Genomic DNA, 14,873 nt, shown 5'->3' with positions numbered 1-14,873 from the left:
GTCAATCATTTTTTGAGGAAATGTCCCCTTTCTAAATGTATATTGAAACTTTAAATAATACTGGTACATACACTTAAATACACAGGTGCATACTGATACACGTATATACTCATATATTCTTCTCCTGTACTTCTGTTTCCCTTTTCCATACCTGTCTATCAGTCCTTGCCTGAAGGACTCATCCTCCTCAGTGCCCCTTACCTTTCCCTCACATCTATAGCAACCAATAAGACTTTTGCATTTAAACAGGTGACCATTAGTGATAATTAGGCATGGATTTGAAGCAAACCTCTGCATTTCGCCATTAGAGAATTGTTTCACGAAACAAAAAAATTTTTTGCGTGTCAAAAAAAGTTGCGCAACAAATGCAAGATTTTTTGCCATTCTGTGAATTTTCTTGTTGTTTTGCAAATTTTATGGCAAAGCGAAATGGGACAGATTCGCTCATCACTAGTGACCATCAATGCTACCTGCTAATTGGTTGCTATGGGTTAGTGCTTCTGGGCAAATTAGTGTCTTTTATTACATATTGTTTATCTACTTTGACATACATCTGCCTCTTTATTGCCATAAAGGCTTCTACCCATCATTTTCATCCTTCATCCTACGTCGACAACAACATATGTATTTTGTGTGGGAATCACTTATGGCAGTGGCCGCCCCTATTACATAGATAATGGACATTAAAAAAAACTTTTTAATCTAGACTTTTCACCATTACGTGTGTAAGTGGAGACTCACAAGAGCCTAGAAATTGGTTATACAACAGGATTTGAAGTGTCTTGTGGGATATAAGGGGTTATAACTATAACCAGACATGAACTTGCAGCGAATTTCCGTATTTCGCCATCGGCAAAAAAAAATAAAATTGTCACGCGTCAAAAAAAATCGCGCTCAAAAATGGGCACAGTCACATCGGGATTGGGCACGGGCAACAAAAAGAACGTGGGCAACAAATAAAACATTGCATAACAAATGCGTTTTGCAAATTTTTCACTGTTTCGCAAATTTTCTTGCCATTTCACGAATTTTATGGCGAAGCGAAATGGGACAGATTCGCTCATCACTAGTTGTAACAACCCCAGTGGGCACAAGTGTCTGCCCACCTGTCTTGGATCCTGCTCTGGCTAACACAGTCAGCACTGGATCCAAAGGCCATACGACAGCACAGAAGCCATTTGCAGACAGCCGAACCCAGCATGAACAGTTACATGAAAATCACCTATTGTAGCTTTTTTTTGCACTTACATATTGCATTCGGCTTTGCAAATGAGACTTATAGTCGACTGATCAATACACAAATGAACATGTGGGGAGAAGGCAGCAGGTAGTTTGACACTGATCTCATGGCTACATTGAAAAAAAGGATAAAGCACCAGCAATAGTGATGTTCCTGTAGTACAGAGTCTAGCCTGGAAATCGGTAGGAGTCACTGTGATCGCATGTCAGGGAAAGATTTCATATATAATAAAAAAAGACATACAGACAGGTTCTAGAGATTGTAAAGTTTCAGATAAACCTAAATACTGTCTTTTTGTAATTTAGGGAGGAATATATGTGTGTGCCTAAATGATCCATTAAGGACAAACTGAAGTAAATACTAAAAAAAAAATCTCTTTGCACATGGCTCCTGCAAGATTTTGGGTGGCAGATAATTTGCATGCGACTGACGAGTATTAAAGTGCATGTCCAGACATGTAACACCCATTTTACTGCTGGCGCAATTCGTACCATGTGGGCACAACCTCACGCTTTCCCATTGACTTTCATGTAATTTGGAGGTGTAGAATTTATGCCATTTGCACACTGGTACTTCAATGGAAGTGCCATAGAGCTGAGATCATCAGTTTATAGATTTAGCACCACCTCAATAGTGGTTGGTATGAGCCACAAAATGTATGAGAAATATATATGAGCAACAATTGTCAACTGTAACAATGGAATAGATTGTAGTGGATTATTGTATTATTTTTCTTGATCACTTTCTTGAACCATGTATTAAGTATACTTGTAGCATGTATGTTGTATGCTTGTAGCATGTATGTTGTATGCTTGTAGCATGTATATAGTATGCTTGTAGAATGTATGTAGTATGCTTGTAGAATGTATGTAGTATGCTTGTAGCATGTACCGTATGTAGTATTCTTGTAGCATGTATATAGTATGCTTGTAGCATGTATATAGTATGCTTGTAGAATGTATGTAGTATGCTTGTAGCATGTACCGTATGTAGTATGCTTGTAGCATGTATATAGTATGCTTGTAGCATGTATATAGTATGCTTGTAGAATGTATGTAGTATGCTTGTAGCATGTACCGTATGTAGTATGCTTGTAGCATGTATATAGTATGCTTGTAGAATGTATGTAGTATGCTTGTAGCATGTACCGTATATAGTATGCTTGTAGCATGTATATAGTATGCTTGTAGAATGTATGTAGTATGCTTGTAGCATGTACCGTATGTAGTATGCTTGTAGCATGTATACTCTCTGCATATACTGGTATGTCTGATAACAATGTGCAAAGCAGAAGCTATGCTCATATATATCTTTATTATTACAGCACCATTTAGGTGCAAAGTGCTTTTTAGACTGTATGTAAAGAGCATGGATAATTGAATCAAAATCTGGAATATACAGGAATGCTTATAAAGCATATCTGGAAAAACTAAATGCCTGGAATCTGTACCTGATAGTCAGAAGGGAAACTACTGTCTCTTGTATTATTTTAATTCATTCTCATGTGATGTACAACATGTCCATCTTATTTAAATCAGCAATCTGCCAAACATGGTTGGTGCATCGTTCAAAGATAATTGTGGTGTTACAAGATAGAAGTGATGGCTTGGTTACTTGACTTTGCAGTACCATCCTTTACCAGTTTTGCTGGGAGGCAGGCAGTTTTCCAACACTGTTATAGGACAATGCCCCAGAAAATGATTTGTGTCCATTAATGCTGTAGACAAATTTATATTTGGAATGGAATCATCTGTATATACTGCTCTTGTTGCACTGAAGGTTAATACTAGAATGTAGAGAATCAAGAGAGTAGCGAAAAATACAGAAAGGCTATTATATGCTACCTCACATGGAGTCATACAGCATGAATTATGCACTGGGTCAGATCCTGGAACTCCATGAGAGACGTGTGTGGTGCCAATAGACAGGGTGGTTGGCAATACCCCATGCAACAACTATAGTTATTGATAACTAAATAGTTAACTGCCACCTTAAAGACACGTTTCTGTAGTTTAGATAAGATCTAATACAATAGATATAGATAGATAAAAATAGATAGGGGTCATTTATAAACACTGGGCATATTTGCCCATGGGGAGTAACTTATAGCAACCATCAACCACCAATCAGTGATTGGACTTCTTAATGAAATCCCAAGTGCTGGTTGCCATAAGTAACTGCTCAGGTGCAGAGTTGCCCAGTGTTTATAATTGAGCCCCTTAGCCTTATATTTAAAGAGTGTACATTTGAGGGGGCATTTACCAACATTCAATTTTTTCGGTCCTGATATTTTCAAGCCTAAATATGATTTTGTCACTGAAAAAGTGACTTTTTCACAATTTATTATGTGACAAAACTGCAACAAATCTGAAAGCAAAAATACACATACATCTCTACACAAAACCTGTCGAAAACATGTAGAAGTCAGAGTTTTTTTCAGTCCCGATCTTTTGACAAGTGACTGTCATTCATGGAAATGAGTTTATTTGCGGTTCTAAAACAGATGCTTTTGCCTCATACAGACCTGGGTACTTTGCTGATATATCAGCACCTTTTATGGTTTCTCTTTACAATAAATCAGCACTTAGGTTGCATAAATGATGCTAAAGAGCATTTCAGCATTTTGCCCTGATAATTATGTTCCACTACCTATCGTTTGTGAAGTTACTGGTTCAGGGAAGGCAAAAGCTTATAGAAAATGAATGTGATTCACTGGCAGAAAAAAATAGGATTTCAAAAATATAGGACTTGTTACATATTAGACAGGTCTGTATTATCCTAGTAACTATAAAATATTCATTCAGTTCCTTTGCATGTAACATGTTGCCATTCTATGGAGAAGCAGTAAGGCGGTACAGTTATTAAAGTAATGTGGCTGTGAAGCTTAAGTGAATGAGTCCATCAAGTTCAACCCTTCATTCATATATAATTCATCTTAAGCTTTTAGAGGAAAAAAATATGAAGAAATCTCCAATTTATACCAGAAAAGAACAAGAGACAACTCCCTGACCTCAGTATTCCAGTGGAATCATGTGTAAGTGCCAGTGATCTTGTATTCTCTCAGTTGCTAGAAAGACATCCAACCTACTGGTGAATAAGCACCCAGAATCTTAATTAGGTTTTCTTTTATAAACTTATATAAACATACACATTTACTTATTTGTTGTACTCATCATCCTATTAATATACCATGCTGGAAAAGTAGTGGCTGGGAAATTGGAAATAACGTTTATGGGCATGGGTATTCTTTGCCATTGGGCATTTGTGTAGAAAAGTAGGAACTTTTTTTATTTTTTAGCTCATTTGGAGACTTTCATAGAGAATAACAGATAGACTTCCTTGACCCTGGCATGCTGAGAGAACATTTGATTTGATTTGGTTTTATTTTGAATTAACCTTAATTAAAGTTCCATTTAAGATGGAAAGGTGTTTGTTTGTATCGTTCATTCTGCAATTAGAAGTTTCCATTTTACACATTTGGTTCACCCAATCGAGTAGTTCCTGGGAAGCCTTTCTGTTGTTAACTTCTGAGATTTAATGCAGTCCCTGTAGCTTTGCAGGCCATAAGTGCTTTTTAGAATGCTTAGTTTCCCATTAATAGCTGCATTTTAAATGCCACTAATGCTCCTCCAGTATTTTGTCTGTCTTAATCATCCATTTATATAAAATTATTATTGAATATGACATCAAATAGACTTTAAAACAAACAGCATGGCAGAGAAATCACTTCAGTTACGCAATAAGCAATACATGGAATATGTTAAAGCTTCCGCTTGCTTTTATCGCTTGTATAATTGTAAACTTTGCCTTCTTCCCTTCAATATTCGTATTCTGACTTCTGTTTGCAAAAGAAATACACCTCCCATCTTTTAAAAAAGAACTGAATTTTTCATATATGACGATCGTAAACGGCAGGAAAAGATTTCTTACTTTGAACCTTCAGTGTATGATTTTGGAAGTCTCCCATAGGGCTCAATGGTACTCTGCAGCTCCAACCTGGCCCAAGGAAAGTCTCCCATAGGGCTCAATGGCACTCTGCAGCTCCAACCTGGCCCAAGGAAAGTCTCCCATAGGGCTCAATGGCACTCTGCAGCTCCAACCTGGCCCAAGGAAAGTCTCCCATAGGGCTCAATGGCACTCTGCAGCTCCAACCTGGCCCAAGGAAAGTCTCCCATAGGGCTCAATGGCACTCTGCAGCTCCAACCTGGCCCAAGGAAAGTCTCCCATAGGACTCAATGGCACTCTGCAGCTCCAACCCGGCCCAAGGAAAGTCTCCCATAGGGCTCAATGGCACTCTGCAGCTCCAACCTGGCCCAAGGAAAGTCTCCCATAGGGCTCAATGGCACTCTGCAGCTCCAACCTGGCCCAAGGAAAGTCTCCCATAGGGCTCAATGGCACTCTGCAGCTCCAACCTGGCCCAAGGAAAGTCTCCCATAGGGCTTAATGGCACTCTGCAGCTCCAACCTGGCCCAAGGAAAGTCTCCCATAGGGCTCAATGGCACTCTGCAGCTCCAACCTGGCCCAAGGAAAGTCTCCCATAGGGCTTAATGGCACTCTGCAGCTCCAACCCGGCCCAAGGAAAGTCTCCCATAGGGCTCAATGGCACTCTGCAGCTCCAACCCGGCCCAAGGAAAGTCTCCCATAGGGCTCAATGGCACTCTGCAGCTCCAACCTGGCCCAAGGAAAATCTCCCATAGGGCTCAATGGCACTCTGCAGCTCCAACCCGGCCCAAGGGAAGTCTCCCATAGGGCTCAATGGCACTCTGCAGCTACAACCCGACCCAAGGAAAGTCTCCCATAGGGCTCAATGGCACTCTGCAGCTCCAACCCGGCCCAAGGAAAGTCTCCCATAGGGCTCAATGGCACTCTGCAGCTCCAACCCGGCCCAAGGAAAGTCTCCCATAGGGCTCAATGGCACTCTGCAGCTCCAACCCGGCCCAAGGAAAGTCTCCCATAGGGCTCAATGGCACTCTGCAGCTCCAACCTGGCCCAAGGAAAGCCTCCCATAGGGCTCAATGGCACTGTGCAGCTCCAACCTGGCCCAAGGAAAGTCACGATAACAAAGCTTGAATGAATCCGAAACTTTCATACTCGGTGTGACAAATACGATTTTGACGCACAAAATGTCGCGCTTTTTGTCGCAAAGTACAAAAAAGTAGCGCAAATGTATGAAAATATTGCATAAAATACGCAAAAGTTGTAAACCTTAGAAAAAATAAGAATTGTTTGTATTCGGACCTGTCATACTTTGATGAATGTGCCCCTAAGTGAGCTGACTGAATCCAGACCCCTGGACTATTTACAACCCACCCCTTTTATTATCTCTACAAGTTATATCTATCTATCTCTATCTGTAACTTCCTTATTTATTGCCCATGTAACAACTTATATGCTGTGCCTTTTCAGCTTTCATTTGTATTTTGCCTGATGAAGGGACCTGGGTGCTCTGAAAGCTTAACATTTTTACTTACCCTGTTAGCCAATAAAAGGTATCGCCTAACCTTACATTTTCTGCATTTAAAACCTTGGAGCACCATGTGCATTTACACTGGGTGCCACTTTGTGAGCAGTCACAATGATGCTGGCATTCTAGGAAAAATGCTGTATTGTGGGGAAAAAAGATATGGCAGTTTGCCTCCAAAAAGTTAACAATACAAGTGCACAACTTTGCATTAGTAAATTAGCCTTAGTATAACTTTTTTTTTATTTTTATTCATTACTGCAGACATTTGCCACCACACTTCTCTTTATCAACTTTTCTATGCTCAATATCCTGACATTTATAGCATCAGAAAGACTAACCTAACAATATGCCTTCATTTTGACAAATGTTGTTATTAATCTGAATATGCAAGGAATACCCTAGCTAGCATTCTGGTGTGATTTCTGCATACATCAAATTCAGCTACTGAGCAAAGAAAGCATAGGCTCAATATATGCAAGGAATGATTGTCTGCAATGAAAAGACTATTGTTAGTGTCTTATTTTGAATGAGTTTATTTCTAGCTATAAAGATCTGCACTCACAATGCTCTGCAGGTTGGGATATCTTTTAACTCAGAGAGAGACTTGGAACCCAACGGTGTGTTGATAATAGTACTATATTAGTCACGCAAGGTGTATTGTTGTGTAATGGCAATGGGTGGAGTTTGAGTAATTACTTGCACACTCACTGAACGGAACTGGAACAGAAACTGAACTTTTATAGAGTTTGGGAAATGGGTTTAGAACAGACAAAGCTAAGGCATAAAAGAAAAAAAATGATTTGAGAAAAAGCAATTTTGTAATTTGTTTTCCTTATGGAAAGTATCTTTTATGGGAGCAGAAAATGACTTCTCTACATTTATTCCTATGACTGGGACCTACCACATTGCATGTATGGCAGAGAACATGTATGGCAACAATACATTTGAGATATGGTCATTACAGATGTTGGTTGTATTCTTGGCTATAAGGACATACTGCTCAGTGACTTATGGTATTCTTTATGAAACTGAAATGTCTGGGATAAGAAATATATTACACTTAGTCACTAAGCCACTAAGCTCTAACACCTCAGGGCACAGAATGGGGTTCATTTGCTCAAAGTGTTCAAACACAGCTGGACTGATTGATTCAGTGATCAAAGTTCTCTGCTGAAATGTGAATTTGTTAAATACTATCATATCAGCAACATCCAAATATTAATTTCATTTCATTTTTAACACTAATAAAAGTCTTAATAACGCTGTAAACACTAAACTCATGGGGATCCTCCTTGGTCAAAGTCACATGATATTAATAGTTAAAATTTATTTTGGCTACACTAAATGGGTCATATACAAAGACCCCCCAATCAGGCCGGACTGGCAATCTGTATATTCTGGCATTTGCCGGAGGGGCTGCTGTATGATGCCATAGACTGTTTGGCATCTTTCAAACATGGCATTCACATAAGCTTGATTATGATTAGGTCACTGAATACCAAAGCCACTCTGATGAAGTTTATCCTTCTCTGGGAAGCATCTGCCTACTGGTGATATACAGTATGTTGTATCTTAATAATTAGCTGGGTAATTGGCATGTATCTGAGGTATGTAGGAACATTCATGGAACAAGACTAGCGTTACCTGTATTTGGGACCAGATTCAGCACTAAAGGGTTCATTGAATAAAAAGCCATTATATCTTCCAGTTTTTCACACCCATCCAACAGAGAGAACAAAAAGCTAGATGTAGAGAAAGGATCATTCAAACAGCTAGCAGATGCTTTAGGTGGTGGCACCCGCTATAATGGACAATGTTATGGTACCTGTTATATACAGTATTCCAATCTACTTGCCTATCAGCACCGTTTTTTCTTACACTTTGCTAACTTCCTTTCAAACACGATTTATTAATTGCAACATATATTTATTTCTGCATTTCTCTGCTCATTCATGTCTTCTGTGATTATAATGTGCTTTCATTTAGCGCTATATTGTTCTTTGGGTTCCATCCATTCCTACGTGTTCTTCCCGAAGAGCTTGTCACATTTTGCCACCTCGATAAGAGCGCTGACATAATTCATACCTCTGGTTAATGTTCCCATGTTCATCAAAGCAATTATGAATGATTGAAAGCTATTTCTGCCTTTCAGCAGCAAAACACATAATTGGCAATATAATTATGGCTCCAGTTTATCACATCTAGATATTTAACAATGCACGCAGATCAGATTTTTTTTTTTTTTGTGACAATTCTTGTTTTTTCATAACACATTTTGATAATGTATTCATAATGCTGTTTTGGAAATAACTATGTAAAATAGACTCTGCTTACTGACACAAATAAATTGGTAAATGTTTCATATACTCTATATATTTATCCATGTAGATTATTGTAAGCACGCTTTATAATCTCAGTAGAGATATAACAAGTGTTCCAAATGGCTGGACTATATATTGTATATATACAATATAAATATTATTGTATTTATTATCCTTTTGTTATATAGCAACAACATCTCCTGTAGTCCTTGCTCCAGTGAGTACTAGGGTCGGTATCATTAGGGACATCAACCTGCCGTTATGTTTTTGGAATGTGGGAGGAAACCAGAGTACCCAAAAGAACCCACACAGGCATAGAGAGAACATATATATTCCTTGCAGATAGTGCCCACGGTGAAATATAAATTAAGACACCAATTCTGCAAGGCAGTGGGGATGACACCTTTCCCCCTGCCAAAAGCCAGGCAGTGGGTGAGCAGTAACATCAAGGGCCAGGACAGTGATGTCACTGGGCAGATCTATGATGTCACGAGGTGGGGCTATGACACAGCAATTGGTGATTGGAAAGTCTTGCTCAGTTTTCCAAATTAGGAAAACTGGACAAGTGGCAACCTTGCAAGGTAGCCCTGCTTACCCCTGTTCTCTAATGTAACCCACTCTGTGTAACTGCCTGTAAAGCTGGAAACCTAAGCGGAGAACTGGGTCTTATCATACTCTTCCATAGAGTAGGTAAGCCCCTGCAAAGCACTCAGCATTTCCAACAACAGACTAATGTCTAGAAACCTCTGTGTTCATTAGAAGTTGTCAAATGCCAAATATATCAAGTTCCACATGTTTCTGGTTATGTTTGCTTTGTACAGCGTGAAAGTATGTGTGTATTGAAAAGAAAAATTCTCCTGCATAAAATGAGGAATGGACCTGTCTGAACTCATGTACAGAGATAACTGGATAAAGATATATTGGAAACAAAATAGTGTACAGTATGTAGTTACATTGTAAGACCTTTATTCCCAGAGTAGCAGCCAGGCAGCAATGACTTTGTACTGGCCTAGAGCAGTTAGAATAAAAAAACATCAGTTGGTTAAAAAAGGATTCTTGGACTGGGCCAGACGGTGCCCATACACTTTTTGTTTGCAAAGCAGAACTTTTCGGAGAGTTGGGAACGTCTGACTGTTACTGTTGCTGAGAGTGAAAGATTGCTGGCATGGGAAGCTGCTGAGCATCTGTCTGTCTGGCAGGGACTAGTCTGTGCAGCAAGACAAAATGTCTGCTAATCAGTTCATTGGCAGAGGCAGACAGGAGAGAACCACTAACAGCTTACTTGTTACAGCTGGTATAATACAATAAACTGAATTTACAGCATAAATACAAATTGTTAATACTCCTTCATGTTTGCCTATTTACAGTTCATTAATAACTTCCTATAAAGCAGACATGCATACATAGTAACAATGCTCATGGTACAGTACAGTATGTTCAGAATCATTTTAAAAGTGCCCTTTGCTGCCATGTTCTAAGTGTATCATTCAGCCCTTTCTTACAGGCAGCCATACAGTGGCCATTCATGGACACCATATTAGGAGTCATAAATTATAAGGCCACCTTTCTGTGGTTCCTTTTGGACAATCCAAATGATCAGCACTTTAATAAAAGCAGGTGACATTCAGTAAAATAAGAACCCAATCTCTGAAAACTGTTGCTTTTCTATTGGTTAAACCTCTAGATGTTCCCTCTTAAAGGAGAAGGTAAAAACTAAGTAAGCTTTATCAGAAAAGTCTATGTAAATACAGCCATAAGCACTCACAGAAACGCTGCACTGAGTCTTCTATCAAAACAAACAGAGGATTTCTTGTCTCGTTTTTTGTAAACATGTTCTTAGGGTATCTGACTTGACTTCCTCTCTCAGAAAAATCCTTCATTCCGAGGGCCAGAGTCTGCACAGTTCTCTCCGCTCTCCTGCTCCACTCTCCCATAAGAATTCATAAAACTCACTCCCCCCTCCCTTAGGAATGTGTGATCTGAGCTATAACGGCTAGAACTGCAGCAGGAAGCTATGAAGACCAAGCTAAAATGGCAGCTGCAATCTTTAACAAATAGAGAAAGCTTCTAGGGCTGATTACTCAGGTATGGTAAAGCTTTCTGCAGAATAAATTTAGCATTCTGGATGGCACTAATATGGCGAATCTATTGGTAGTAAAATGTCAAAATTACTTTCCTTCTTCTTCCTTGCAGATCAAAAAGGGAAAAATTTACCTGAAAAGTGGTTAATTTTTTGGTGTTTCTAGGAGGTGTCTGGTAACAGTGTGGGACTGGCCTGGCAGAATACCGGAATTTTTCCTGGGGGGCCCTGACCTGAGTAAGCCCCTTGCCCTTTCTGGAACACAGGACATTAACTGTTTTCTATCTTTTCCAGGTTCTGCTTGTATTTGATTATCCAGTTTTTACAAGCAATAACACAACAAACAGAACACAAAGTAGAGCAAAGCTTACTGGAAGCTGTCACATTGGTTGCTGTGATATTTTTATGTATCAAATATTTCCCATATATACTTCAATCTAGTGGGCAAATAATTTTGAAAAACAGCACCTTGGCTATATCAATATGTTACACTTGAACAATGAATCTCTAAAATATGGCAATACCAATATTTCTGTGAGCAAGAAGTAAACATTTAAGGGCTCCAGTTGGTGGATGTTCTCTAAAGGGCCTTTGTTGTTCCAGTCCGACACTGTCCAGTAAGGGTGTGTTCTAGATCTTGCCCTGGTTTCCTTATCTGGAATGATAGGCAGTATGCAAATGTTTTAGAAGGATGATCAGCAGTAAAGACAAGAATGTCCTAATGGATAGATGTATCTGAAGCCTGTTTTTCCTGTAGCTTGGTAAAAGGTTGTTGAGCAAGAGATGCAGAGCGTGCAACCTTAATAACCACATGCTTCTGGCAGTCTTGTCTTGTGGCTGTTTTACTTGAAGCATACCTTATACACATGTAAATAATGCAACAGTTTATTTAAGATAGCTCCCAGGCAAACTGTGCTGTTCATATAGACTGTTTCAATATATTGGGCAGTTGTTAACATTAAATACAGGGATTTTGTTGAAGTTGTGCACAAATGATCTACTGTAAACTACTATGTAAGAATAAAGGTTGCACAAATATGAATGGTTAGTGTTATTGCTGTAGGTAAGTCAATTGGATGGTAAGTAATGCAATACTGAATAAGTAGACATAGAACTAATGGGTGTACCCATAGATTGGTTGAGAGGAGGTCCACATCCATTAAAGCTTTTTGTACCCCCAAGACCCATCTTCAATGATACCAGTGGTGGTGTCAGCTCACAATGCTCAGTAGTAAGGAGCTTATTTGTCCTGGCAAAAACTTACAAAATGCATTGCAATGTGAAAATGCATTAGAGTCAATGGGCATTTCTTTTCATGCATTTATGGAGTTCTCATGTGTTTTTAAAGTTTGCTGTGGTTTTGTAAAGAAATCTGCAAATCGCGACTCACAGAATTTCACCTCAAATCCATGCCTCCTGAAAAATTTTGCTCATCACTATTGTTGCTCTTTTCGAGCTTCATTTCCTACCAATAGCCACTTTGTTGAGTGTTGATAAACTGTATAGAAGTCTAACATTTAAAAAAAAGAACATTTTCTATGCTTCAACACTGCATGCTTTTGTGGCACAGAGAACGTTTAAAGACATAATATCTGTACAAACTAATGCAAGATTCTCTGGGAATATTAAATGTGATTCTGACACACACATTCCTTAAATGTCAGGAATTCATGTCATCATAAAATAGCGGCCTACAGAACACTGGTGAGAAGCTCCCTGACTGCAGGCACTGCAGTTATATTGACATCCTCTAATGTCACTCACAATATAAGAGCTGCCAGCTGCGGTGGCTGAAGGGAGGAGGGGGACCATCTAGTGGCACCATCATAACGCCGCTTGCTAAAAAAGAATGAAATTGTCACTAATGGCTAATGTTCTTTAGTCCTATATTTGATGAGGAGATGTGTCCCTTACATTTAAGCACTGCATAAGTTAGTCTTTTTCAAAATAACTAGAGGCATTGTATCATATAAATACCCAGATGGGGTAGACTTTAATGGAAGATCCCTGCAGTAGGATTCAGGCAGAAGTAGGATAAAGGTTGAATTACCTTTGGGTCCTTTTGGTTGGGTCTGGCACAGAATTCTGCTCTGTTACTTAATTATCAGCTCTAGTGATAAGCGAATCTGTCCCGTGTCGCTTTGACAAAATATTTGCGAAACTGTGAAGCGGGCAGCATTTTATTGACGCACGCAACTATTTTTTTGACGCGTCATTGTCTTTTGACACACGCATCTTTTTATGTTTCTGTTTTTTCCGCACATTTTGTGCCTGCCGAAAAATTTCAGTTATCGCTAATTAGCGCCTTCTCCTCACCTCCTTCCTTAGTCCTGCCACGCAGCATTAACATTAAATGTTCGTTTAAGTCTGCATTTTTTAAAATGATCCATTTTTTGAAAACTTTTATTTGTAAAGCATGGTGTAGCACTTGATTCTGGCTAGCGCAGCAAGTAAACTGGCTTCTAACCAAATGGACCTAGTGTGTGCCACTGTAAACTCCCCTGGGGCTGGGACTGATGTGAATCACTGTAAAGTGCTGCGCAAATGTGTCATGTGCTAAATAAATATCAGGAAATAAATAAAATATTAAATATGCACTTAGGGGCACATTTATGAATAGTCACAACTACTTCAAAGAGATTTTATATGACAAATATAACTCAATATTCATTATTAATATCATCATTAATAATTGTCATTATTTGAGTTTATTTGTCCTACTCTATTAGTACATGCATCTTCTGTGTTGACTTTTACTTTGGAAGGCTCTTCCATTCTGCTGCACAAACAAAGCAATAGCTGTAACTTTCTATTGTAAAAAAAGAATCAATAGTATTAATTAATACAAATCTGAATTCTGAATATTATATGTATACAGTTTTATATAATGGAGAATGACTAATTATGGTGCTAGTAAACACACACGTATAGGAGCTATTATCCAGAATGCTAGTGGCAAAAAGGATCTTTCTATAATTTGGATCACTATACCTCGAGTCTGCAGAAAATCAATTAAAAATGTAATAAACCAAATTGGAATTTAGCACCACCAATATGGATTCATGCAGCTTAGTTGGGATCAAGTAGAAGGTACGGTTTCATTATTACAGAGGAAAAAAGCATTTTGAAAAACTGGAATTATTTGTCTAAAATGGAGTCTATGGGAGATTGCCTTAATTTGTAGCTTTCTGGATAACAGGTTTCCAAATGAGAGATCCCATACCTGTAAATAATACAGTAGATTTACTCCATGTTTGTACTTCTCACTCATTCCTAGAAAGGTACAATATCAATAGGACTAAATATACATGACACAATACTCAGGTTTGGTGTATATGTAGCACCTTTTGAGGCTAACCAAATACCATTGTGCATTATCACTGTCTCAAGGATTTAAAGAGACTTTTTTAGAGACGTGTTTTCAAATAATTAAATACAGAAGAAACAACAGCACCTGGACTGGGCCCAAAAGCTACTGCAGTACCCTTGGCACCAATGTATGTAACACAACAGCAGGATTTAGCTTTGTACTAAAGCATTTCCAATATTTGTTTGGTAAAAGCAACTAAAGCAATGGGTTTTCATTAAGAATCATGCTTCAGGGCAGATTTATTATGCAGTGTAAAAACGGCAACAAAATTCACCACACATCGCCAGGCTATGCCTGGAAACAAATGGGGCTATTATAATAATAGATAAATACAAAGTATGATAATAAATACAAATACATACAAGGTACGGTTGCAATAAGTTAAGAATCAGAGACAA

The 14,873-nt window shown here is 38.7% G+C and overlaps 1 protein-coding gene across 1 annotated transcript in view; it reads left to right on the top strand.

Moving 5' to 3' along the window:
- kctd8 (potassium channel tetramerization domain containing 8) overlaps positions 1 to 14,873 on the top strand; it is a 52,554-nt gene that overhangs the window by 2,794 nt on the left and 34,887 nt on the right. The gene's annotated exons all lie outside the window — the stretch shown is intronic.

This window comes from Xenopus tropicalis, chromosome 1 (genome assembly GCF_000004195.4).
Source record: "Xenopus tropicalis strain Nigerian chromosome 1, UCB_Xtro_10.0, whole genome shotgun sequence".
Taxonomy (NCBI): Eukaryota; Metazoa; Chordata; class Amphibia; order Anura; family Pipidae; genus Xenopus; species Xenopus tropicalis.
This window is presented reverse-complemented; position numbering and strand designations above follow the sequence as displayed.